The sequence below is a fragment of the Desmodus rotundus genome, chromosome 6 (assembly GCF_022682495.2).
Source record: "Desmodus rotundus isolate HL8 chromosome 6, HLdesRot8A.1, whole genome shotgun sequence".
Lineage (NCBI taxonomy): Eukaryota > Metazoa > Chordata > Mammalia > Chiroptera > Phyllostomidae > Desmodus > Desmodus rotundus.
In genome coordinates this window covers 159,320,902-159,345,189 of record NC_071392.1, presented here as the reverse complement: position 1 = coordinate 159,345,189, position 24,288 = coordinate 159,320,902, and the positions used below count along the sequence as shown (strand labels likewise).

General features: G+C 62.4%; 1 protein-coding gene across 3 annotated transcripts in view; it reads left to right on the top strand.

Moving 5' to 3' along the window:
* The window catches only part of ELFN1 (extracellular leucine rich repeat and fibronectin type III domain containing 1), a 43,304-nt gene that overhangs the window by 6,241 nt on the left and 12,775 nt on the right, over positions 1–24,288 (top strand). For 2 of the 3 annotated variants that reach the window (XM_053926012.1, XM_053926013.1), the window contains exon 2: positions 18,639–18,786. The gene's annotated coding sequence lies outside the window, so the exon portion shown is untranslated. Of the gene's footprint in view, positions 1–18,638; positions 18,787–19,371; positions 19,456–24,288 lie in introns of those variants that run through there. The other variant, XM_053926015.1, reaches the window with a different exon arrangement.

Genomic DNA, 24,288 nt, shown 5'->3' with positions numbered 1-24,288 from the left:
CGATTTCTTCCAGTGGAAGCTCGGGTGCCCACCGGCCTCCTGTGGGTCTCTGTTATGGTGGGGACAGGAGCCCCGATGTGGAGGGGACTTGGGTGCCACCCCTCCCTGCACCCACTGTACAGATGAGGAGATGGAGGCCCCGGGCAGGCAGCGCGTGGTCCGAGGCTGCCTGCTGCAGGGGCAGAGAGGGAGCTGGAAGGGGTGCAGAGGAACTTGAGCCCAGCAGACGCAGCCTTGGCTGCTGGGGTCTCCTGCTCCTTGTCACCACCCCCCCACGCACACACCTTATGCCAGATGGCAGCCCTGGGGGTGAGCAAGGAGTGGGGTACCTGCCCTGGACACAGCTCCTGTCTCTGGGCCCGCCCTCCTGTCACCTGCCTGCTGGCTGAGACCTGGCTTGGCCCGGCTCTCCCTGCGTGGAGGGGGGGGGGAGGTGGGGAGACCACTCTGCTCTGGGACTGATGACAGACAGACAGACAGACGCAGTGGCCATGGGGTCAGGGGCAGAGACTTCTGCCCATTGGAGCTGGAAGACTTTCTGCCTGGGTCACCCAGCAAACACTTTGAGGACCTACTGTGCGCTCTGCTGCAGCCTGGAGGCCCTGGTGTAGGCGGAGCTTGTGTCCAGGGACGGAGACGGCTGATGGACGCTGCAAACCAGAGAGTGTGCACACCCTGTCCCCACGGAGGCCAGCTCAGAGGGCGGAGGGCTCGGGGCAGAGAAGGGGCTGCCCCCCAGGGGCCCTGTGGCTTCTGGCCTGGCTCCCTCCCTTGGCGGCTCCAGGCTGGGCCCCCTCTCTGTCAGCTTCAGCATCCCCAAACAAGGCTGGGTGCAGGGAGAGGCCAGACTGGGCACCCATGGGGCGAAGAGGGTGGGGGGCAGCGTGGGGGGCTGTCCAGCCACCCCGTGGGGTAGTGAACACCAGCCCATTTCCTTATGAGATGCCCCGAGCCAACCCCTCCATGAATCAGATGGGGAAACTGAGGCCCAGCCAGTGACAGAGCCTTCAGGGTGCCCCGGTTTAGGCCTATTCCCACACTCTGACCCCAGCCATCCCTTCCCACCCCTGGAGAGAGCAGAGGGGCTCCTCAGTACCCCCACCCAACGGAGGGGCCGCAGAGGCCCTGCCCACAGCTCTCCAGCACGGGGTGGGAGGTTGGGGGGGGCACAGTGCTCCCAGAGTCCACGCTGTCAGCCCCCTGTAGCCCCCAGAAGCCCTGCCGGTGGCCACTTCCCTAGAAGGACGAGGGGACCGTAAGCCATTGGGAAGCCCTGGCCACCGCCCAGCCGCCCGCTTCTCCAGGTTGTGAGCAGAGGCCGGGTCGGCCCCGGGTGCGAGAGCGAGGAGAGCCTGCTGCCCTGGGAAGCCGTGGCCCACAGGGCTGTCCCCTGGGCGGGGCCCTGGGAGGTGACTGACAGCCGGGCGCCCTCGTGTTTGCCGACAGATCCCCGTGTTGTCTCTGGCAGATCAGACTCGGGCCCCTTAGTCATCGCTGCCGGTGACACGCAGACGCAGGCAGCTCTGCGCCTCCCCACACGAGGCACAGGGACGTGTCTGCACAGGGGACTCTCCAGGCCCCTGCACACACAGTGGGCGGTGCCGTGTCCCTACCGGGCCAGCACCTGTCTCCGCAGCGTGGACCCCCCCCCTCCTGCTCCCCAATGGTGTGCAGGCCACCACCCCACCCTCCATGTGGAGCAGGACCCTCAGGAAGTGCTTCCTGACCTGCCTCTGATAGCCTACAGAAGCTTCTGGAAGGGCCCAGCTGCCGGTCAGGGGGTGCGTTGCCTCTGACCAGTCCTGCGGGCAGCGGCATGGGCTGTGTTCCCCCTGGGCCCTGGTGCCGCCCTTTGTCCAATCGGTCTAGAGCCCGGCTGCTCCCAGGCTGTGGGGCTTGGGCAGAGTCCAGCACCAAGGTCCCGGGGCCCCTCCCCTCACAGCCTGGTCTGCCTTCGCCAGGGAAGGTGGCCGGCGGGTGAGTCTGCATTGTTGAGGCAAGTTCTGATGCTCCTAGTGTCCCCAGGGCTCCTGCTTTTGTCCCATGGGTCCCTCAGCCCCGGGCTCTTCGGTGGCCCCAGCTTGGCCCTTGTGTCCTGCTGCGCCCTGCTGTGCAGAGAGGCAGGGAATTGGGTGCTGGGAGAAGCAGCAAACGCCAAGGCCCTGTGGCAGCCAGCCTGGCCTGTTGGAGGAACAGCAAGGCCAGTGTGGTGGCCACCGGGGGCAAGAGGTCGGCGGGGGAGGCCACAGGCCCGGGGCATGAGGCTGCCGGGCACGGATGCACACGTGTCGTCTTCCCCGAGCGAAGCCTCTGGGAGTCCGAGCAGCCGAGGGGCGAGGCTGCAGCCCAGCTTTCTAAGCTCCTGGTGCCAGCTGGGGGCCGGGGAGAGACGGGGGCGGGGCGGGGGCCGGGCTGGGCCCAGGACGCCGGCGACGGAGAGCGAGGGAGACCGAGGCAGAGAAGCTGGCAACATCTGTTCCGACATTGCTCGAGACGTCGGAGCTGCGTCCCTAAAGAGAAAAATAGTCTGTGAAGCAAAACCCATTTCCCCATCTTCATCCATCGCGGAGCGAGAGGTGCACTTGTGTGGAGAGCGGGGTTGCAGGAGGAAACACACTTTCCCTGTGACAGCCAGGAGCACTTTCGAGACGTCTTCCTGGCGGAGATGAACCCCCCCCCAAAAAAAAAACGGGATCGGTGCGAGCCACGGCTGGGCACCAACCTGTGGGGTGCCCGAGGTGGGGGCGAGGCTTGGGCCGAGTGGGCGCTGGCTGGGAGACGCCCGCCAGAGTCCCACTGCTCAGCTCTCAGTTAGTGCGTGAGCGTGGGCAGACGCGTGCACGTGTGTGCATGCCTCACACACCTGTGTGCGTGTGCTCACCCTCCCGGGCACGCCGCCCCTCCCGCTCAGACAGCCGGCCGTGGGTGCGGGTCCCACAAGTTCCTCTGCCCCACGCAGGGCGCCCCTGATCTTAGGTTCCCCAGCTCCGTAAAGTGGACCAGTCGCTGGCTGCCTCACTTTCTGCACATTCAGTGGAGCGGACTGCGGCTACAAAAGGAAGGGCGCGTGTGGAGCCCCAGGGGCCCCTGGGAACCCGCTGCGAGGGCCAGGGCCGTGGGCTGTGCAGCGGCCGGGAAGGAGGCGGGTGGACGAGTCCCAGGCCTCCGAGACGTTGCTTTCTGACAGGCGTCGGGCTTATTTCGGTCTCCTCGTCACGGCGTCCCTGCAGAGCCAGAACATGCTGGATCTGAAGGACGTGACTTGCCAGAGATCGCTTTTTTAGAGAAACAGCTCACCAGAAGCCCAGAGTTCCCACTCGGCCTGCAGCGCGGCAGCCAGAGCTGAAACGAGCCTGGTCCCAGGCATGCTCGAACACACACACACACACCCCGGACACACAGGGCAGCCTCTGGTGCGCACAGGTGTGCCGCTCTCATCTTTCAGGTGCGCCGCAAACACAGCGCTCACTTGGGCACACCTGTGGACAGCCACTCCAAGTGACGGGCCCCCTCACGCCCACCCCCCTGAGCGCATCTCCCCACATCATGGGCGCGTGCCCCAGTGGGCCCACCGGTCAAGGTGTGTCCCCAGGCACGCTGACCTGATGCTGTTTCTTTCTGGCAGGCTGGGAGGAGAGCTCCTGGGGGCTTCTGTGCAGGTGGGACACCCCTCCCAGAGCCCCAATGCCCTGTCCTTCTGGTGGGCACAGCACAGAGTCTGGGGCCATGGGTGGGGGGGGTCCTGGGGAAGGCAGGGGGCAGGGTCACTGCTTCCGCTGCCCGTCAGGGGAGGAGGGGAATCTGCTCCCTCTCCAGGCCGCACAGGGCACTTCTGGCTCCTCTCCTGCCCCACCTGCGCCCCTCTGTCTCCCGAGGACTGAGAGCACGTGTGTCAGGCTGCGGAAGCAGGCGTGTTGCCCATTTCACAGACAAGAAGCTGAGGGCCCTGTGATGCTGTGTGACTGACAGGCCCCAAGGGAACCGCTGGGGTGGGAGGGGCCTCTGTGTGCTGTGGATCCAGGGAATCCAGGCTGCAAAGGCCGGGGCTGCTACCCCTGGGACGTGGGCTGCAGGCTGCCCTGATCTCCTGCCAATGCCCCACGCTGCCCAGGCGCTTCCTCAGGCAGAGGCACGGGGTCTGCAGCCCACTGGCCTGCTGGCTACTTCGAGTGGGCCCAGCCAGGCAGGGGCCACCAGCTGGGGGCCTCCAGCGGTCTGGGGTTTAGCCCTGGGGGTGGGATTGTTACTGGGAAGCAGCCCCCACAGTGGGAATAAGACGCTAGCCGGCTGGGAAGGCGGCCCTGGCGTGGAGGCCAAGCTCGTGCTCAGGGCGTGCTGGCCCTCCTGTGGCTTCTCCTTGCTGGCACCACACAGGTGTGTCTACACACCGTGACGTCATACCTGTGCATGCGCAGAGCGGGGTACTATCTGTGGTTTTTCCACATTTCTAGGTTTGTGCAGCTGTGGCTACAAACCCAGAGGGTTCCCTCGCCTCTGGCCCATTGGCGGCCGGTCAGCCCTCACCCCCGCGCAGGCCCCAACGGGTGCTCTGTCCAGAGGCGCTCAGCGCAGGTTTCTGGGGTCACGCGGCGCCTGTCTTTGCCGACTGGCTTCTTCCACTTAGCGCCCGTTTGGAGGCGCATCCATCTTGCACGTGCGCCTCCCGCAGGTGGACTGTGAGTGCGGCAGGGCGCCGCCTTCTCCCCAGTGGTATCGGCTCGAGGACCCGCGCCCGTGGGCTGCTGTAAGCACCATGTGCAAGGCCTGGTGGGGGCTGTGTCCTCCTCTCCCCCCTGGGGCCTGGAGGGCGGTCAGTTCTCATTTAAATTTTAACTGCCGCCCAGGACTCAAGAGCGGCAGCTCGGGTTCCCCGCCCACAACCGCGCAGGCGGTGCCAGGCCCTGCGTGTCGTGCCCGCTGGGTGACGCCGCTTGCTTTAGGAAGCCGCGTGGGCGTGCGCCGGGGGCTCTCACCGGGCTTAAATGGGCATTTTTCTGCCGAGCAGCGAAGTCGAACGTTTTTTCACGTGTTCCTTAGGGTTTCGTATTTCTTCCTTGATCGAATGTCTATTCGAATCTTTTTTGCCCATTTTAATGGTTTAGAAAATCTTATTATTGAGTTTTAATCGTATTCAAAATTATTGAGAATTCTTTATATATTCTGGATCCAAGGCTTTGGTCAGAAATGTGATGGGCAACTACCTCATCCCAGCTGGTAGGCTGTCTTTCGTTTTTGCGGAGGGGCCCCTGAGAGCACAGGGGTTTCTGTTTGTAATAGAGTCCAGTGTCCAGCCTGCTTCGGGTGTGAGAATTCTTTGCTAATCCAAGGTGACGGAGGTGTTCCTTGGTGTTGTCATGTAGGATTTTTATCGTGTTAGCTTGCATTTAGGTCTGTTGTCCATTTTAAAGATTTTATTTATTTACTTTTAGAGGGGAAGAAAGAGGGAGAGGAACATCAATGCGTGGTTGCCTCTCGGGCGCCCCCTACTGGGGACCTGGCCTGCAACCCAGGCATGTGCCCTGACTGGGAATCGAACCGGCGACCCTTTAGTCTGCAGGCGGAAGCTCAGTCCCCTGGGCCGCACCAGCCGGGGCTGCTGTCCGTCTTAAGGAAACGTGTGTGGCTCCTCTGGCTGCTACCTAGTGGTCCCAGCACTGTGCTTTGAAGAGGCCGCCTGCTCTGCGGGAAGCTTTCCTGGGAGAATAAACGTGGAGCGTTGGCTCCAACTCAGCTCTGCCCAGGCCGCGCCGTCTCAAACTCGGCGGCTTGTGGCGACTTTTCGGAGTGTTCCGCACAAGGCCTCTGGACCTGTTTTTCTTCTTGAATTGTTCTGGCTGTTCGAAACCCTTCGCATTTCCACGGGAGTTTTAGGGTCAAGTTTGCCAATTTCTAAAACAAGAATTATTTTACTCATTAAATTTTTAACTACAGTTCGCGCCCTATGTCACATTAGTTCCAGGTGGTGCACAGCGCAGTGGCTGGACAGCTGTGTCATTTACGGAGGGCCCCTCCGCCCCCCGCCAGTGCCCCCACAGTCGTCGCAGTCCCCAGACCTGCCGCTGCGGCTGGCGGGCCAGTGCTTCGTTTACAGGCCCCGGGGGAGCAGCACGGCCTCCCGTCCATGAACACGGGATGTCTCTCCACGTATTCAGATCTCTCGCTTTCCGTGGCGATTTTCTGTTTTCAGTGTGCAGGCCTTGCTAAGTAATTGTCTTTAGCTGGACTTATTCTAAGTGTTTTGGAAGCTACTGTGGGTGGAATTACTTTTTGAATCTTATTCTGAGATTGTTGCTAGTACACCAGAATAAAATTGAGTTTTTGTCCTGATCTTTGACCCCCTGACCTCGCTGAGGTGGGTTACGCCTGCGTCCGGGAGGCTCCCGTGGGTGCTTGGGGCTTTCCCTGCATGGGGTTGCCTCGCTGGCACGTGGGAGAGTTTCACACGGCCCTTGTCAAACTGGACGGCTTTTATTATTATTATTATTTTTTATTATAGTTCCTGGTCTTTTTACATCAGCATTCTTTTGATTGCAGAACCCAGAAATACAGCAAAGACTAGTTTAAATATGCTTTTATTATTAATTTTCCTCATTGCCCCGACTGCAACCTCCGGAGCCACGGGTGCCGAGTGCAGAGGGGCCTTGTCCCTGCTCTTCCAGGGCTCTGTCTGCTTTTACCTGCGGTTTTCATATGGAAGCTACGGGAGGGTCTTTGTTGGGGTGAGAAGCTGCCCATGCTGCTGGTCTGCTGCCCCTGCCCCCTCCCCATGGGTGGGTCTGCAGCGGAGCGGGGGTGGCGGAGGGGCCCTGGCTTTGCCTTCCTGCCACACCTTCTTGTGTCTCCTCTCTGCATGTCCTCAGGCTCGGGGTGGCCTGGGGAGTTCTGGGGTCCTCTCCGCTCTCCCCCTGTGTGCACCTGCTACCCGTCCGCTGGGTGAAGGCGGGGAGCCTGTCAAGCATCCTTGTGACGGTCACACTTCATATCTCTGTCACATTTCCAGCTGGTCCACGGGGCTCCCAGCCCCTGCCAGGACCACAGCCTCGGTCTGGTGGGGCTGCTGGCTTTCCCCCTTCACCTGCCACCACGGCCGCTGCTGCTCCTGATGTCACTGCTGCTGAGCGTGAGTCTTGCGCCTTCTGCTGTGAGTCACATTGGCCTCTGGCCGCACGCTTGCATGTCCACGGCCGCCCCGCCCCGTAGGGCCGTGCAGCAGCTGGGGGGCGGGGGGGCTGGGAGCCGTTCCAGCCAGAGCACCACAGAGTCCCCTTTCTTCTCAAAGGTCAGCGGCTCTTCACCAACAGAGGCCTTTGGTCAGTTTCTCGGATGTCGAAATGGTTGTTTTTGATCATTTTGGGGAGCTTGTCGTTGCTCGAGAGAGAGGACTCGGCGGCCTTCTGATGACAGGCTGCCAGAAGTCTCAGCCTGTGGTTTTATCTTCTAGAAACAAAACTTGAAAACACTCTACGTAGGCAGCTCCATGAATTATCACAGAGTGAGGTTCGTAGAAGAACCACCTACGTCAAGAAATAAAACATTTCTCGAATCTCACAAGCCCCTCAGGCCCCCTTATGGTCCTATCCCCCCCTCCCCCCGTTTTCCTCCAGGGAAGTTTCATAGATTGTTTTTCCTGTTTTTCGGCTGTAAAGGAACGGAGCCGCACAGCCGATGCTGCTGAGGCTGGCTTTTGTTCGGCACCGTGTCTGGGAGAGCCGTGAGTGCCGGTGCTGTAGCTACAGTTTCCGTGAAGTGCTCCGTAGTGTTTATCTCCCTTTATCTCCTCCACCGCGGACAGGTGCCTGGCTGTCTCTGGTCTCCGCCGTCAGGGGTCGGGCTGCCCTGCCGTCCCCTCACTGGTCCCCGGGGGAGTGGGTGGCGTGCGCCCGCATTTCTGTTGGAGTTAGGTGCTGGGGTTGCAGGTTGTGCTTCTGGTCCATGTTAGTGCCAAACAGTTTTCAAAGGTGGGTGTGCCGATTTCCAGTCGCATGAACGGGCCCCACCGGTCCCCACCGGCGCGTGCTGGGTGGCCCACGTCCTTGCCGACACGTGAGCCTGTCGGTCCTTTTCCCCCCAGACCTGCGGGCGGGCAGCTTTCAGGAGCGTGGCTGCGTGGACATTGTCTTCTGTGCGGGGCCTGTTCAGAGCACGAGCCTGTGTTCCTGTTGCGACGTCTGCCTCCACCTCACACCTTCGCAGGAATTCTTAACAGGTCTTCGGAGCTCCAGTTCATGAACGCGTGGGTGGCCGATGGCCCCTCCCACTCGGAGGTCCGACCCCTCCCTCTCGCTTTCTTGTCTATTAATCAGTTCAGTCTGTGTCCTCCGCGTTGTCCTGTGTTCTGTTTGCCTCTCGGTAAACCTTTACTTACCTCCGGTTCTCGAAGACGTCTTCCGCGCCTTCTCGAAGCTTCATGGTTTCCCCCCCGGCATTTAGACTTTCCCTCCACCTGGAACTCGTTGTTCCCTCTGGTGTGAGGTAGCGTCGAGGGTCAGGTCTTCACGTATACCCATAGATCCAGTTGATCTTACACCTTGTATTAAAAATACCACTCTCAGCCCCGGCTGGTGTGGCTCGGTGGATGGAGCGCTGGCCTGTGAACCAAAGGGTCGCTGGTTCGATTCCCAGTCGGGGCTCCTGCCTGGGTTGCAGGCCAGGTCCCCAGTAGGGGGCGTGCGAGGGGCAACCACACACTGATGTTTCTCTCCCTCCCTTCCCTGCTCTCTAAAAATAAGTAAGTAAAATCTTAAAAAAAAAGAAAATACTTTCAGGGGCACGATTTAATTCATTCAGGATTAAAATTTGAATGTTGAGGCCACCGCAGCGCCCTGTGAGCAGTAATTCAAACACGCACCCTGTCCAGCTCCCCAAGCGGGGCCCTTCCACAGCCACCGGGCTCTGCCCCCAGCGCCACCGTCGTCGCCGGAAACTGCGGATTCGCTTCCCTTCCCCGCAGCTGGTGACAGAGTGGCCGCTCCCGGAGCTGCTTCGGTGCCCTGACAGGGGTCACCGGGGCTCTCGGTCTAGCCCAGCACCGGCACTGCTCATGCTCCATAGAGTCTGTGTCCGTACGTGGGCGCACGCACGATGGACAGACGAGTGGCTGGAAGTCGGCGGAGTGCACGGTGTTGGAGATGATGGATGAATGGGGGATGGATAGAAATGCCTACAGAGGTCGGGAAAGACAGAGCCACTTTCAACGGGGGCTTGGAAGAAGTAGGAGCGTGGAAAACCCCAGTTCGAGATACCGATGTCCTCCAGGGGCAGAGGGCCGCGAGGGCGCGGAGCAGTGGTTTGCCCCAGCTCCTCGAGCCAGGCCGCAGCCTAACTGAGGGGCACCAGCCCTGCCCGAGCCCGGATTCAGGTCTCCTTCCCACTGCAGCCCAGAGGGGCGGTGTCCAAACCAGGTGGGGTCACGTCCTTCCGAGGCACCCAGGGGGCCAGCGCAGCGGGTCAGGAGGCTGGGGTCGGGGGTCTCCACCCACGGCTACCAGGAGCCGCTCTGTAGCCTGGGGCCAGCCACCTGCTCCCAGCCCCAAACGCGTGTTGAGCACCGTCTGTATGCCCATGCCTGTACTAGACCCTGAGCACCCCTGAGTCGGGTAGGACCCCATGGCTTCTCACGGCTTTCTCCTCTGGAAAGGGGGGTCAGAATCGGCACACGTGAGGCTGAGAGTCCCAGCTGCTGGTCTGCTCCCGCGGCTCATGCGTCACCAGCGGCTCTGTGTCCACAGTCTGGCTGCCAGGGTAGGTTTTCTGTGGGCACCCGGGGCGTGGTGGAAACCCGTGTAGACCAGGGCCTCCCGGAGTGGCTGCCTCGGCCCCGCCCCCAGGATGTTACCAGGCTGCCTCCGAAGCCTGGGCCAGGGAGCCTGGGAAATGTTTAACTTTGAGAAATGGACCTTCACAGCTCATTAGGCCCCAGCGGCGTGGCCTGGCGCCTCGGGCGGCGGGGACGAGGGAGCCGCGACCGCAGGAAGTAGCTGAAGCACTTAAAGGCCGATTCTGCATTCCTGACCAGCGCCGTCTGCTGCTGAGCCCGCAGCACGGCCAGGGCCGTGCTTGGGTTCTGAGTGGTGCTGGCACCAGGGACTCCTGTCATCCCCCATGGCACCCGGTGACCCACCCTGGCCAAACCTGCCTGGTGCCGGCCACCCCAGGCTCCGTATCTTAGACAAGCCACTCCTGACTCGGTGCCTCAGTTTCTCCTCTGCACTGTGACTCCTGTGCCCAGCAGGTGGCCGGCTGTGGGGGGCAAGCGAGGGGCACTCTCATCCCTCCAGTGTGCAGGAGCCTTTCTCATGGGGCAGAGGGGCTGCCAGCACCCACCTCCCGCAAACCCCAGGGCTGGTCACTGGGGCCCGGATGGGTCTGTCCTGCCAGCGGGGCCTGGACCCTAGAGGACCCGAGTAGCACCATCAGGGGCTGAGGGGACAGGCCAGGCTCTGTGTGGACAGGGCTGAGGCCCCTCCCTCTGGCCTCATGTCCACTCATTGTCCACCCTGGGGGAGCCCTGTCGGGGGTGGGGGGCGAGGACAGGGTGCGGGGCTGGAGCTGGGGCAGGGGAGGAGGGAGCGGCAGGGGGAGCATTGGAGCAAAGCCGGGGAAGAGGCAGCCAAGAAAAATGAGAGCTAATCAGTGGAGGCGGCCATAATGCTGTAAACGTGGAAAATTCATTACATTAGCTTCTCCTCACCGTGCGCATGAGATGCAGAGCTGTAAACAAGAGACCCACGGGGACGGGACCCGGCTCGCTCAGGCGCAGCTGCCTGTGCTGGGTGAGGGTGGAGGGGCCAGCTCTGCTGGGCAAGGACGTTTCCGGGGTTCTTGAGGCCCTCCTGGTGCCCCCCACCAGTTCCAGAACTTTCCAAGGGCTCAGTGAGTGGGCAAGTTGCCTCCTGTCTCTGAGCCTGCATTTCCTTTAATTGGAAATCGCGAACAGCTCCCCGGATTCCTTCCTCGAAGATTGAGGACTCCGTCGAAGGAGAGGAGGGGAGAGAAGGCGCCCGAGTCCTGGCCGGTGGGCGCGTGCACACGGCCGCATGCACACCTGCCTGGGGACCGGCCGCCGCGTGTGCCAGCGTGCACGCGTGTGGACACGCGTGTTGGACGTGGGTGCGGCTGCACACCTGCGTGCACTCGGGGCGTGGACGCCGCAGTGCTGCCCGTGGCCTAGTGCGAACACAGGTGTGCCCGCACTCGCCCGCCAGCGCGTTGCCATGGCAACCCGAGGGCAGAGCAGGTGTCTGGGAGCCTGAGTAGGGCTGACAGGTGGGGCCCGTGTGACCAGCTCCCCAGAGGCGGCCAGGCCAGCGCGAATGTGAGCGTCCTCCCTCTCCCCAAACCCCTGTGAGCGGCTGTGATTCGTGCCGGGTAAGCAGCGGTGCCCCCCTGCCCCGGCCCCTGTGCGTCCGGGCGCTTGTCAGGAGAGGCTGTGGTCGCCACCCCTCTTTCTAGGAAGGGAAACTAAGGCTGGAGGCAGCTGCCACTGTGTTCCCCCCAAGCCGGCCAGCCCTGGGCAGATGCAGGTCCTGCCCACCTCCTTCTCCATCTGAGGAGGGGATGGGCCGCGCGGCTCCAGCTCCCAGACAAGGGTGCCCTTGCCTTACTCCTGCTCTGCCTCTCTGGGGGGGCGACACCCCCGCCCCCTTTGCCTGATTTCCCCAGACCTTTGCTGTGAGACCCGGCGGGCCCGTCAGCTTCTCCCCTCTGCCAGCCCATCCCGCCCTGTGAAGTCATCGCTCAGCTGGCAGGGTTCCCATGGCAACCGGGCGCCCTCACAAAGGGCCCCGGGAGGCTGGCGGGAGGTGGGTGAGGCTGAGGGGGGCATTCCTGGCTCCTCAGTCGCCCACAGGCACGGACTCCACGCTGCGCTGAGACAGGAAACCACCTCCAAGGAGGTGGCCCCCAGCACCTGGACACCCGCCTGCCCAGTGCAGGGCCCTCGCATGAGGAGGGCGTGAGGAGACACAAGGCTGGGACCCCGAGACACTGCCGGTCCCCATGCCTGGCTGGCCTGACTGCTTGGCCACACACCTTGCCCAGCGCCCACGTGGGCCTCACGAGACCTGGGGGCAGCCGCCCCTGCCAGCAGGGCACACTGGAGCCCACACTCGAGATTCTGGGGCCCGTGGAAACTAGCCTGAGATCCATTCCGGGACAAAACTGGCCCTTTCCATCTCGTGGAGGAGGGGACTCCAGGAGACTCTCGCCTCCCTGACCACAGTGGCCTGCAAGTGGGGGGCGGGATCCCTGTGTGCAGGCACGTGGGTGTGGTGAGAGGACACTGCGCCCCTCACAGCTGCACCTTGTGGTCAAGGCTGCCAGAGCCTTGTGCGTCCACTTGATCTGTGGCGGGGGTGGGGGGCTGGCCCCACAACTTCCTGGCGGACCCTGGCCAAGCCAGGCCAGGCCAGGGCAACGCCCCGCTCACTGGACGCTCGCAGTCCCTCCCGCTGCCCTGGGGGCCGGAGACCAGAGTGATGAGGACCCTACCCGCCGGTCCAGCCTCCTCCTCCCCTGGGCAGCCCCCTCTGGGCGCAGCCATTCCTGTGGAGGCCACGAGCCAGATGCTGACACCGGCCCCGCAGAGGACGGCCCCCGGCGGCAGCTGCCCAGTGCCTTGAGAGGGAGCAGGGGCCGCGGGCAGGCGGCAGGAGGGACGGAGGGACCCGGTGACAGTGCACCCCCCACTGCGTGGGTATTCCCAGACACTGTCTTTATGTCGTGCCTGCGATGGAATGTCTTGCCCAAGTTTAGCCAGTGAGAGGCTGGGGGACCTCAGCCTGCTTGTCAGGCTGATGCGCATATTCCCAGCCTCGTTTCCTTCTCTAATAAGCGTCCTCGGTTTATGGCTCTCGCTCAGGGCACGCGGGTTGGTCAGTGCCTCAGGAGCTTTCCTGCTGCCCGGCCGCAGCTCCTGCCCCGCCTGTCCCTGCACCGGCAGCGCCAGCCTGGGGCTCCCACACCCCGGGAGCATCGGGCCACCCTGGATCGGGAAGCCCCCCTTAGCACGGCACTTCCTGTGTCCTGGCTTTTCCATATATATTCAGTGCCGGCAGGCGGTCTCTTTCGTAGTTTCAAAAGTGGGGTGTGTGTCTCCACCGCAGAAAGTAAGGAACGAGTGAGGGGAGGAGACGGCCCGGGCCCCACCGCCTGGGGACAGCGCGGCCGCACTTGGGGAATTTGGTCTTTTCTGGTGTCTCCTCCTGCTGAGGAGGAGTTTGCTGCAGTGTTCGTAGGTGTGGCTCTCAACGAAAACTCAGGACGTGTGGAAACGGGGGAGCCCATGGATCCCGAGGGACCACTCACGATTTTGATGAGGTGCAACCAGTGTCTCGGTCAGGAGACAGAGCAGACGGGTGCCCGGGTGTCTGGCCTTTGTGGGTCCCCCTTGTCCGCCCCCCCACCCCGCTCCCGGGGGTAAGCTCAGCCGTGCCCCCTCGCAGACAGCTCTGTGGTGGGGTGGCCATCTTTCCACCTCTGTGCTTGCGTGGACACTGTTCTCAAAGTTGTCTTTGTGAGAGCCGAGAGTCCTTGTTTTCGGGTAGTGACCCAGACCGGCAGGCTCTCGTGCGGGTGGGCGGGGAGACCTGCTGCCCCGCGCCCCCTGCGCCCAGGTCCTCCTCCGTTTCCCGTGTTATCTTCAGAAGCACGTTGTGCTTTGCCGACTCGGGTCCGTGATTCCCCCGCAGGGGCTGTGTGTGGTGTGAGGCAGGGCTCCCTTTCACTTCTCTCCCACGGGGACTGTGTTTTGTGAGCAGGGCCCTCCTCGCCCACTGGTTTGCCGCGCCACCTGCGTTATCTCACCGGCCAATCCCCAGGCCAGTGTCCTCGGCATCCATTCCAACCCACGATGCCCTCGCCCGGCCCCGTTCCGAGACCAAACCGTCCCAGCTCCTACGGCTGGGCTGTAGGCTGTGGTCCTAGACCCCACGCTCAGCCTTGTTCCTATTTAGGGCAAATCTCCCTCAGCCTTTTGCTCTTCCAAAGACATTCTGAAATCGGCTTCTCGAGTCCCACCCAAAAGAAAAACCTGGGATTTTATCTGCGAGGGCCTGGGACCTGTCGATCCAGCGCCAGTGTTGACGACAGTTGTTTCCACTTCCCGCGGAGGCAAGAGGTCCGCCCACCTTGCACGGGTATTACGGCCGGTGCCGGTGCGCTGAGCCGGCTGCTCGTTACTGTGTCTGCGCGTCCTTTGGGATTTTTTATAGGCGCAGTCGTAGCCCTGGGGAATAACCAGAGTTCTGTTTCTTCTTTTCCCAGTCGTGTCGTTTTTATTTCTTTTTCTTGCCTTACTGCGCTGGCTGAGTGTGGAACCCACGTCGTGGTAGCTGGCGTCCTTGGGTGGCCCTGATCTCCAGGGAAACGCTTCGGTTTCACCGTTAGGCCCGTTGTCTGCTGAAGACTACGCACCGTGTACGAGCTGTGGGTCGGTATCACCGCCTCCTGATGCTCCGGGAGAATTCTGCCAGTTTCACCGTAGCTTTACCAGCACTGGGGATCTATTATCTTCGGGGTTTTTTTGTTTTGTTTTGTTTTTAGATTATTATCCGATGAGCCCAAATGGCGTCTTACTGTGTTTTAAACTTGAGTCTCCCGGTGGTGCAGGAGGTCGAACACGGCCCTGCAGGTCTGTCGGCCGCCCGCGTCTCCTCCTCTGAGCTCGTTCTCAAGCCCATCCGTTTCCAAGTCGCGGTGTTTCCGACGGATTGAATGAGTTCTTTTCCTACGGAGGGTGGTTGTCACTTCTCCATCACAGTCGCCACCCGCAGTCCCACATCTTTTCATTTGTGTTGTTTTCTATGTTCCTTTTCCTTGTTTCCACACGGTCCCATCCGCCTCTCGCTTCGTTACTGTGTAGTCCTCTCGAGCCCGGAAACCCTGCCTCCCTCCTGAGGACCCATCGGTATCGGGTTCTGGTGTCATCAACCTCTTTGTAAACGGCTTAATATTTCGGAGTTAACTGCTGACTCCGTCTGGAGTCTGGGGCGGCTGCTCGGTTTACTGGCGGACGGGGCCTCCTCTGCCCTCTGGGGTCACAGTCAGGGCTCTGCCCCCTCCCTGCCCCCGCCCCAGGCCCAGGCCCAGGGGGACGAGATTAGAGACCGGGAAGGGGCCTGCGGCAGCCAGGGCAAGGCTGTCATCTCCATCAGGACTCCGTAGTCAGGGCACCTGCAGCCTTTAAATAGAAGGTGAAGAGCTATTAGCCCAGCTGCCCAACGTCTTGGGTGATCATGGCACCTCTTCACCTGTTTGGGCCTCAGCTTCCTCATCTGTGAAGTGAGGTGCTTGTGACGCCCGTCCCAAGTGCTGTCACGGGGCTTCTGTGCGTTTGGGCGCCTGTCCCGTAAAAAGCAAGGGGTCAGGCAGGCCCAGCACAGACCTTGGCTCCTCTGTAACTTTGTGCAAGGGACACCCCTTCCCCCCTCTCAGAGCCCCCGTTTCTCCACCTGGGGCCCGGGACGGTGATGCCACAGCTGTCCCCTCTCGGGGCTCCGAGGAGCTGTCCACGGGGTTCGGGGAGTCCGCCAACCACAGCACTGTGCGGTGATGGCCTTGCCGCCGTGGCCCTTGTTCAGGAGCAGGGCTGCCTCCCAGCGGGGTGGGAGTTCCTGGAGGCTGTGATGGGGAGGGAGTGGGGGGCAGGTGGGGACAGGAGGGTGGGGAGAGTGATGGGGTGGGGAGTGGGACTGCCCCATGTGCCAGGCAGTGGCCTCACAGAGGCAGCCAGTACTGTCCCCTCAGGGGGCTCAGACTGCAGACCATGAGAAGGGGCCCGAGTGGGCAGCTCTGAGGGGCAGCCTTCCTGCCACCTGGCAGGTGCAAAGGTCCTGAGGCAGCCACATGCAGGGGGCAGGGAGGACAGGGAGGGTAGGTGAGGATGGACAGAGCCTGGAGGAGAAGGGGCATAGCCTGAGGGAGGGTGGCAGCCAATGGGGGGCCCCAGAGCAGCCAGCAGCCCCCCATTTCACAGGACCAGGTCTGGGTGAGGCTGGCGGGCTGGTGGGAGGACAGCTGGGGGAGGCAGGGCTGCTGGCATCGGCAGGAGCCACTCCCCCCCATCCCCCCCCACCCCCCCACCCTGGGAAACAATCATAGCACAAAATATGCAAATGACATAATTACTGTTATTTGTTTTGCGGATACAAGTGTTTGAAATGCAAATGTCAAGTTTGGGAGCTCTCCTTTTCCACCCCTGGTACCGCTGGGACTGCCCTGGGAGGAGGGGAGGGAGGGTGCCAGGGGAGCTGGTCTGGTCTTTGCTGCCCACAGCTGCCTCCTCAGCCTGAGCACCCCATGTGGTGAGGGCACAGGCCCCCCCGAGCGGCACACGGGGCCTGCAAAGGGGACCTTCAACCCGTCCCACTTGCCCTGCCCGGCCTCTTGAGGCCTCAGTTTATCCATCTGTGTCATGGGTTCTCCTGCCTCTGGGCCTGGCTGGCGCCCTGACAATTCTCCTGTGGGGCTCGGGCCCTAGTCCCCGTCTGTGGAATCCTGCACAGGTGTGTCTCCACCTGTAAAATGGGGACTTAGAGTCCCTGACAGTCTTTAGGGACGCAGGCGAATCCCCACGTATCACTGCGTGTGCCCTTTCCGGCGGTGGGTGGGGCGTCACCTCTGACCCCTCCAGCCCAGGTGGTCCCTGAGGTTTCTAGGGCTCCCCAGCCTGTGGGTTCAGACCGGCCTGGGCTGTGACTCAGTCAGAGGTGGTCACTGTCAACGCCTTTTGACGGGAGGAAACTGAGGCACGGCGGTCCAGGACTTGTCAGGGCTGCCCAGAGGGCACTGCTCGGGTGGCAGCTCTGTCTGGCGCCTGGGCCACACCCCTCCCCCCATGGCGGGGCTCTTGGGCATCAGGTCACCCTCTCCCCTTGATTCCTTCCGGAGCACAGCCCCAAGGCCCTGCCGTCCATTCTGTGTTGCATGGAGCTGGTGCCCCGTCAGGGCGGCACCTAAGTGCACTCTCGGTCGGGCTGGTTGAGGACAGACAAGAAGGGATGGGCGCAGGGCTGACATGGGCCAGACAGTCCCCATGGACCTGGACGTGTGGTCTGTGCGTCCCAGGTGATGCTGATGGGGAGTGATAAGCTGGGGCAGGCATCCAGCCCACGGGAGGAGGACACGGCCTCCACCAGCCACCTGGAGGGACCACAGAGCTCCCCACCCACAGGGCGGCCTGGCTTCTGATCCCACTTGCGGGGTCCCCAGGGCTCCCCCTTCGTTCTGCCTTTGCGAGCAGTCCGGGAACAGCTGGGTTGTCAGGGTGACGGGGCCCAGGAGAGGGACACGGCCATGGCCGGGCAGCAGTGCAGGTCTGGGGGTGGGCGGGGACGTGGCACCGGCCTGGGGGCCCGGGTCTCAGCCTGGAAGTCATCGCTAGGTTCCCTGAGCTTCCCAGCGCCCCACATCCTTTCCATTTTTATTCCGTTACCTTTTCCAAGGCAGGTTCAGCCTCATCTGCATATTCAAATACAGACCATTATTATTTCAATTAGCTGTTAAGTAATTAGCTCTAATTGATGAGCATTCCCCCCACTTCCCCATATTTTTTGGTTATTTACATCCGCTTCTAACCAGCAATTTTAGGTAATTACACGCCACTCACTCATCTATTTGCACACACACACACGCACACACACTTCCTGACAAGACAGGTTCCTTCTCGCCTTTGCGTTCCCACTCCCAGCGGGGCCTGGGGGGGCGGTTCTGTGGGGGATGTGGGGGTGCAGGCAGACATGGCAGGGGACACTCAGCTCCTGCCTGGGCCCTCCTATGGGTCGCCACTGCACTCCAGCGGCTCAAGGTGACCTGGAGCCCCCCTCAAACCTTGCTCCCAGCATCCCCCTCATCCCAAAGATGCTGCTACCGCCGCCTGTGGGCACCCCTTCCCCGCCCTGCCCCCACCCAGTGGTGCCACCTCGCGTTGGTGAATTTCGTGCCTTCAGTCACACACAGACATCACAGCGCCAGCTGTGTCCCCGCGTGCCCCCCCACAGCCCAGCTCTGGGCCTGGGGACAGCGCCCCTCTGGATCTCAGTTTCCCTGCCTGCACAGTGGGGGTCAGCTGGCTGAAAGCCAGGGTGCGAATGGGCGATGCCTGGAAAGTCCTCAGCATGGACGCGACACCCAGCGACGACGGGGTGCACGCACGGGGGCGGAGGAGAGGCACCTCTCCGGGTGGGGGGTGTGCCCCTGACTTGGCTCCGTTCTGAGTGGGCAGCTGGACAGAGCAGGGCTGGGAGGTACCTTGGAGCAGGGCAGGTGCCTGGTCTGGGAGGGGGCCACTCTGGCCGACTAGCCCAGGGTCCTGGCCTCGGCTGTTTCATCTGCCTGTGTGTCAGGGGACGTGTGCCTCCCAAGGACCTGCCGGCAGGGGCTCCTGGGGCCCCATCCCAGCCCCAGGCCACAGCCGATCCCGTCTCTGTCACTGGCCGTGCCCTCTGCCCCCTCTGTGCCGTGTGGCGTGTGGGCTGGTCTCAGCATCTCTGTTTTGTTTATCCAGGTCTGACTGCCATGTGGTCAGTGCCCATAGGACCCACAGCCCGCAGCTCAGGCCGATGGGACCTTCCAGATGCGGAGGTGGCAGCGGGCGGCCTGGCCCCATCCCCTCTCACTCCCCCTGCCCTGTCTCCCTGCAGTGGACCCGCCTGGTTCTCCCCACACTTCATCTGGACCCACGTTCTTCCTCAGTGTCCGGCAGTGAGAGGATGTTTGTGACCCCCGAGGAGAGGAAGCCACCAGCCTGACCTCAGACACACCGGGTCGTCAGCGGGCCCTGACCCAAAGGTAAGGGGCAGTGTTGCTCATCGGGCTCTCGGCAAGGGGGGGCAGGTGCGCGGGGGTCAGACCTGGCTGTGTGCAGAACAGACGGCGGGCGTGGGGTCCCACTGCCCGTCGGCCGGAGAGAACTGGTGAAGGGTGATGGCCGCCCCAGGACGTGACGAGAGGGGCTGTGGGTTTGGGGGCCCTGGGAGGGTCTGAGTAGGAGGCGGCCATGCTCAGGGCCATCCAGTTCCTCCCTGGTGAGTCGGGGTGCCGTGTGCGTCACCAGAGGGGCCGCCCCCGACCGCTTTGTGGGACAGAATCGGGCTGTGGGCTCGAGTGTGAAGCCACCACCCGGACCGCAGGGCACACGTAGGTGTCAACCCCCATCACGTATCAGAGAGGATCGTGGGGGAAAGACCGTCTAAGACGCTGGCTGAATTTCACAGCGAGTGGGGGAGGGGCCCAGCTCTGCTGTGTCTCACCTCCAGCTGGAAAGTAGCCGGACCGGCTATTTCCTTTTGGCACTTCCAGATCACAGCCATGCCCCCTCTGCCACATGTCCTCCGGAGGCTCTGGGGTGCAGGCTCTGCGGTCGGCACACTTGGCTCCAGCGGCTGCTGTTTTCCGCAGCTTCCGTGTGTGATAGAGCTGGGTGGTAGTGCCTCAGTCGACCAGCAGGAGGTGCTGTTGGTGAGTGACACTGGCTTGAGGGGTGTGGCTTTTTGGCGTGGGGTTTGTGCAGTCGATTTCTTGCCTGCTGTCTTCGGCCTTTAGGGAGCGCTGGCAGGGACAGTTAGGGCCGGCTGGGCGGACTCGGCCCTGAGGGAGCAGGACAGGCAGGCGAGCCGGTGAGCAGACCTCTGGGACGGCCCTGCGCTTTTCTGCTCTGAGTCTTTGCCTGGAACACCCTCTCCCCCAAGCCCACTGGTCTTTGGGGAGACCCTGGTGAGGGGTGCACCCCACTCTGCTGGGCCATCGTTGACCCCCTCCGACCTCCTGCTTTCTATGTGTGGAATGGAGATGACCTCTCCCAGAAGGTGGGGTGTGTGGATTTCCTGGCATACAGTAGGTGCTCACTAAACAGTGGTGGGCGTGCCCCCCCCAAGATGATACGGGTGCCCGGCAGATCCCCATTCTGGTTCGTCACATCAGAGAAATGCTAGCTCTTTCCTCCCTCCCCGAGGTTCAGCCCTGCCAGCCCTCGTGAGTTCAGGCTCACCTGTCAGTGTGGTGAGCCCCTCAGGCCCCCCAACCCCAGCACTCACACCCCAGGGCAGCATCTCTGCCTTCCCTCCCCTCACTCACCCCAGGCTCCATGCTTCTCCCCGCCAGCCTCCTGAGCCTGGGGGAGGGGCAGGGACAGACACTGAAAGGATGCTTGTGGGCTGAATGGAGGGAACGCTTCTCAGCCTGGCCTACCTGGGGAGGCAGGTGGCAAAACAGATGGCCGTGCCTCCTGGGGGCCGGGCGGAGGAGCACGTGTCACACTAAGTCTCCCGAACTGGGGACTGGGCGCGTGATTCCAAGATCCCTTCCAGACAGAACATGTGTCTCGGGGAGCTGAACTTTCTGGGTTCTCTTCCTGCCTCCCTCCCCTCCATTTCCTGGTCCCAGGCCCTCGTCCCTAGAAGTGGCTTTTATGGAAGGGATGACTAAGAGTCCAGGGGAACCTTCTCCGTGTCCTGCTGACCCTGGAGACCTGCTGGACACGGCCCAGCCCAAGGCCGGCACGGCGCTCAGCACCACGGACAGAGCCAACAAGCGCCTCCCTGGCCAGGAGACGCCGGGAAGCCGTAGTGGCAAGGACAGGGGCTGCCCTGGGAGCTGGGGGAGCCCTCTCCCCTCCTCCCAAGCCTGTCTCACCCTCTGAGCAGGGGGCGATGCCCCCCCAGCGGAGCTGGTGCGACGTACCCCTCCCCCACCTCTCCAAGGAGCAGAGTTGCTTCTCTGCCTGACAGTGACAGGCCATGGTGGCTGGAGTCGGAGCTGCTGTCCAGAGACCCGCTGGCGGCGACGGAGCAAACAGCCCGAGCTAATTAGGAAAAGGTCAGGCCGGCTCCAGAGGCCGGCGTTTGAAGCGGGCCGCTCGCTGGAGGGCTGGCAGGAGCCGGGGGCTTTGAGTTAGTGGCTTGGTTGCCAGGACAGCTCCAAGCTCCCGCCCACAGCTCAGCCCTGACCGCTCAGCCCAGACCGTTCAGCCCAGAACTCCGAGGCTTCATCTTGCCGAGGTCCCAGTGCCAGGGGGTCATCCGCTCCCCGCCCCCGCGTGGCGGGGCAGAGGGAGACTCAGCGCCCCTCGGGGGTGGGGAGGGCAGAGAGCAGCCGAAGCCAGGGGCCGGGCAGTAGCCACCCACGTGCCCCCACATTCCCTCTGCGTTCTTTCTATTTTTCGAAGTCAATTCACTTCTTAAAAACTTAAATACATTTACTTAAAAGGGAAGTTTTATAGCATGCTGCAAATGGAAAACAAGCCTTCTTTGCCATAAATAGAATTCATAATCGTAAAATGAGTTCGGTGGAGACAGAACCATGTTATTAAATTCCAGTTGGAGGCTGTGGCCCAGGGGAGGCCTGGAGCCCAAGGCCCGCCGTTGTGTTATTGGAGACGCAGAGCAGCGCGTGGACAGGGCGTTCAGGGCCTCCCAGCCGATGGAAGGCTGTCTCTGCGATGTTATCAGAAGCACTGGACAGGATGAAATTGAGAGTGACTTTCTAATAAAATTAGTCAGCATTATTTTATGCTGTGTCAGCCAAGGACTGCCTTCGGCTGCATGAGCATCCCCTCCTCGGGCCTCAGTGTGTCCATCTGTACAGGGGGTGGGGCTCGCATGTCCTGGTCTAAGGTCCTTGGCCCTCGGCCCCCGGGGTCAAGTGCTGGTCTGTTCCAGCCTTTCCTCAGTGGCTGTGAAACTGCAGCCTTTCGTCCCCAGCCCTGGGGTCCCAGAGCTGGTGCTGGTCCTGGGGGGGGTGTGGTGGAGAAAACCCAGCAGGGACCAGAGGGGGTGGGCCCAGCAGACAGTCACCGACCCCCCCCCCCCACCTGGCCAGGGAATCTGGCCGGGGCTCAGGGCTCAGCAGTCTGCTTCTGAACGTTCACCAGTGATTCGGACGGTTTCCTGGTCTAGGATCCACTGATTTGGTCCACCCACCACCAGCGCCAGGGCCCTCTCCAACATCTTGCCGCTCCTTGCACGCCTCTGGCGACGGGGAGCTCAGCCTCACACAGCTGCCCATTCCTTTTCAAAACATTGAAAAATTTATTATAGAATATTTAAGGTGCCTCAAATATTTAAGAAATCTCTAATAAATATTTCACTAATTATAAAATATTAAATGCAGCTAAAAGTAAGAAGAATAATACCAGGAACACCTGAAAGCTGCCCCTTCCCATGAAAACTGCATGCCCCACCGTGACCAGCAGGCCCTGGACAGGATGAGAGGCCCCCCCCCCACGCCCCCTTTTCTCTCTGAAGTTCCGGTTGTGGTGACGTACGAGTGACAGACACAGAGCGTCTTCCCTGTACAAGCATGTCGCTCAGCACCGGTCATGCATGCCCACTGGGCACCCATGCCCCGCCCATCTCCGTCTCCGGAAGTTCTCTGTCTCCCCCTCCCCCACCCCGCGAGCTGTTCACTGGACACTGTGACAGTGGCTGTCAGGCTGCCACCCTTTCGCTCGGTCTCTGGGGCCTGTGGGCGAGGCCGACTTCGGTGGCAGCAGGTGTGCTGACGTCTGGGGTGAGTGGGTGAGCGGGGTGCTGCTGAGGGGCACTTGCGCCTCTTCACTGCTGCGGGGGCACCCTGTGCGCTGCTCACGCCATGGCCTCCCCTCCGTGGACCTTGAGGTCCAGCTGTGCATGCTCTGTGACGCCCCTCCCGGGCCCTCCAGCGAGGCTGGGCTGGGGACCCGGCTGCAGCTGGCCCGAGGGCTCTTCAGGTGGGGGGACGTGACTGGGACACACACAGACCCTGCTCACAGGGAGTGTCAGGTACTGGGGCCCCCCAGACCCTTTCCCTCACCAGACACCCCCGTTTCCTCCACCTCTCCTCAGACAACCTGGTTGCACGACTCAGTCATGCAGGCGCCGGGACATCGGGGGACCCTGGGGCCAAGCTGCTGGGCCCAACCTGCTCCCCACTGGCAGGGTGCAGGCCTCTCTAGGACCGGGGGCCACAGAGATGGAGGGCTGAAGGAGGGGCCCGGCGCCCTCCACTCCCACCCTCTCCTGAATACAGGCCAGGGGCAGGAGGGGACAGTGGTCCCACTTATGGGGGGCACGATCTGGGGCCTCAGGTGGCTGGGACGCCCCCTCCTCAGGGGCCCCCTGGCCCAGGGGACACTTGCTGTTGTTGTCACCCCACGCTGCATGTCCTTCTGTGGCGGGCACGTCTGCTGAGCCAGGAGCTGTTGTTGGTTTTGTCGGGAGTTATTTGCTTGGTCACCGGGGTCATTTTGAAGACAGGAGGCAGAGTGGGCGGGCCACTCGCCCAGGGCACAGGGTGCAGGGTTCAGGCCGTGTGGCCCCATGGGGACTGTGACCGTGTCCTGCGGTTGCGGGGCTGGCTGATTGAGCATGAGCGGACGGCTCTGGGGATGAGGCTGTGGCAGAGGGTGTGGGTCCCAGGGCCACCAGCCAGGCCTCCGTTACCTGCGTGGGGGCAGTTTGCAGCTGGGTCTTCCTCCGGGGGTGGGTGCTGGGGAGGTTGAGGACGAGGCCTTTTACTCTGGTGGGGGCTTCGCCTTCATCTCAGACTTTCCAGGGACCAAGACAAGGGCTGAATCCCCCGTGGGCCCTTTCCCATGCGAGGGGCAGGAAGCAGGGCTGCCAACCCCAGGGCCAGCCGGTGGGGCCGGGAGACGTCCTGGCTACCCCAGGCTGGCGCCCAGCCGCTGCCCGGATTTCTGTTCATATCCCCACTCTGCTTCCGGGCTGCAGTCCCTTCCTGGTCCCAGCTGGCTGGAGGCTCCACCCTACGCACCCGGGGCTGAGGGCATGGAGGGGCCTCTGTCCACCCTGTGTGCTGGGCCTGGGGCCTGGCTGAGTCCCCTGTCACCGCCCCCTGCCCATTGGCAGGACAAACCTCCACTCCTTCACTCCTTTTTGGGCCGTGGGGACCAGGCTGCACTCAGATCCCAGGGGCCCCCATTTTCTGCTGCCCCACGCCTACACTGGGGCACAGGCTCACCCTGGAGCATGAATAGGCAGGGCCACCACCCTGTCCCCCCGTTTCCTCTCAGAGCGTCTCGGTGAGTAACAGGCGGGCAGCTTCTCCCAGATCAATCCCGTTCTGGCCTTTCAGCCGTAATTAATGTCGGCTGTGTTATTGGATTGATTTTTTATGGGCTCCGAGGAGGATTTACAGAGCCGGCCCGGGTGCGAAGACCGGCGGCTGCGGGAGGCACCGGCTCTCCTCCGCCGAGGTCCAGCCCACGCACCCAGGAAAGGCGTCAGCCCAGCTCCCAGGCTCCCCAGCCCGGTTGCCCCTTCTGGACTTTGCTCAGACCCGTCCCTCTGCCCCCCA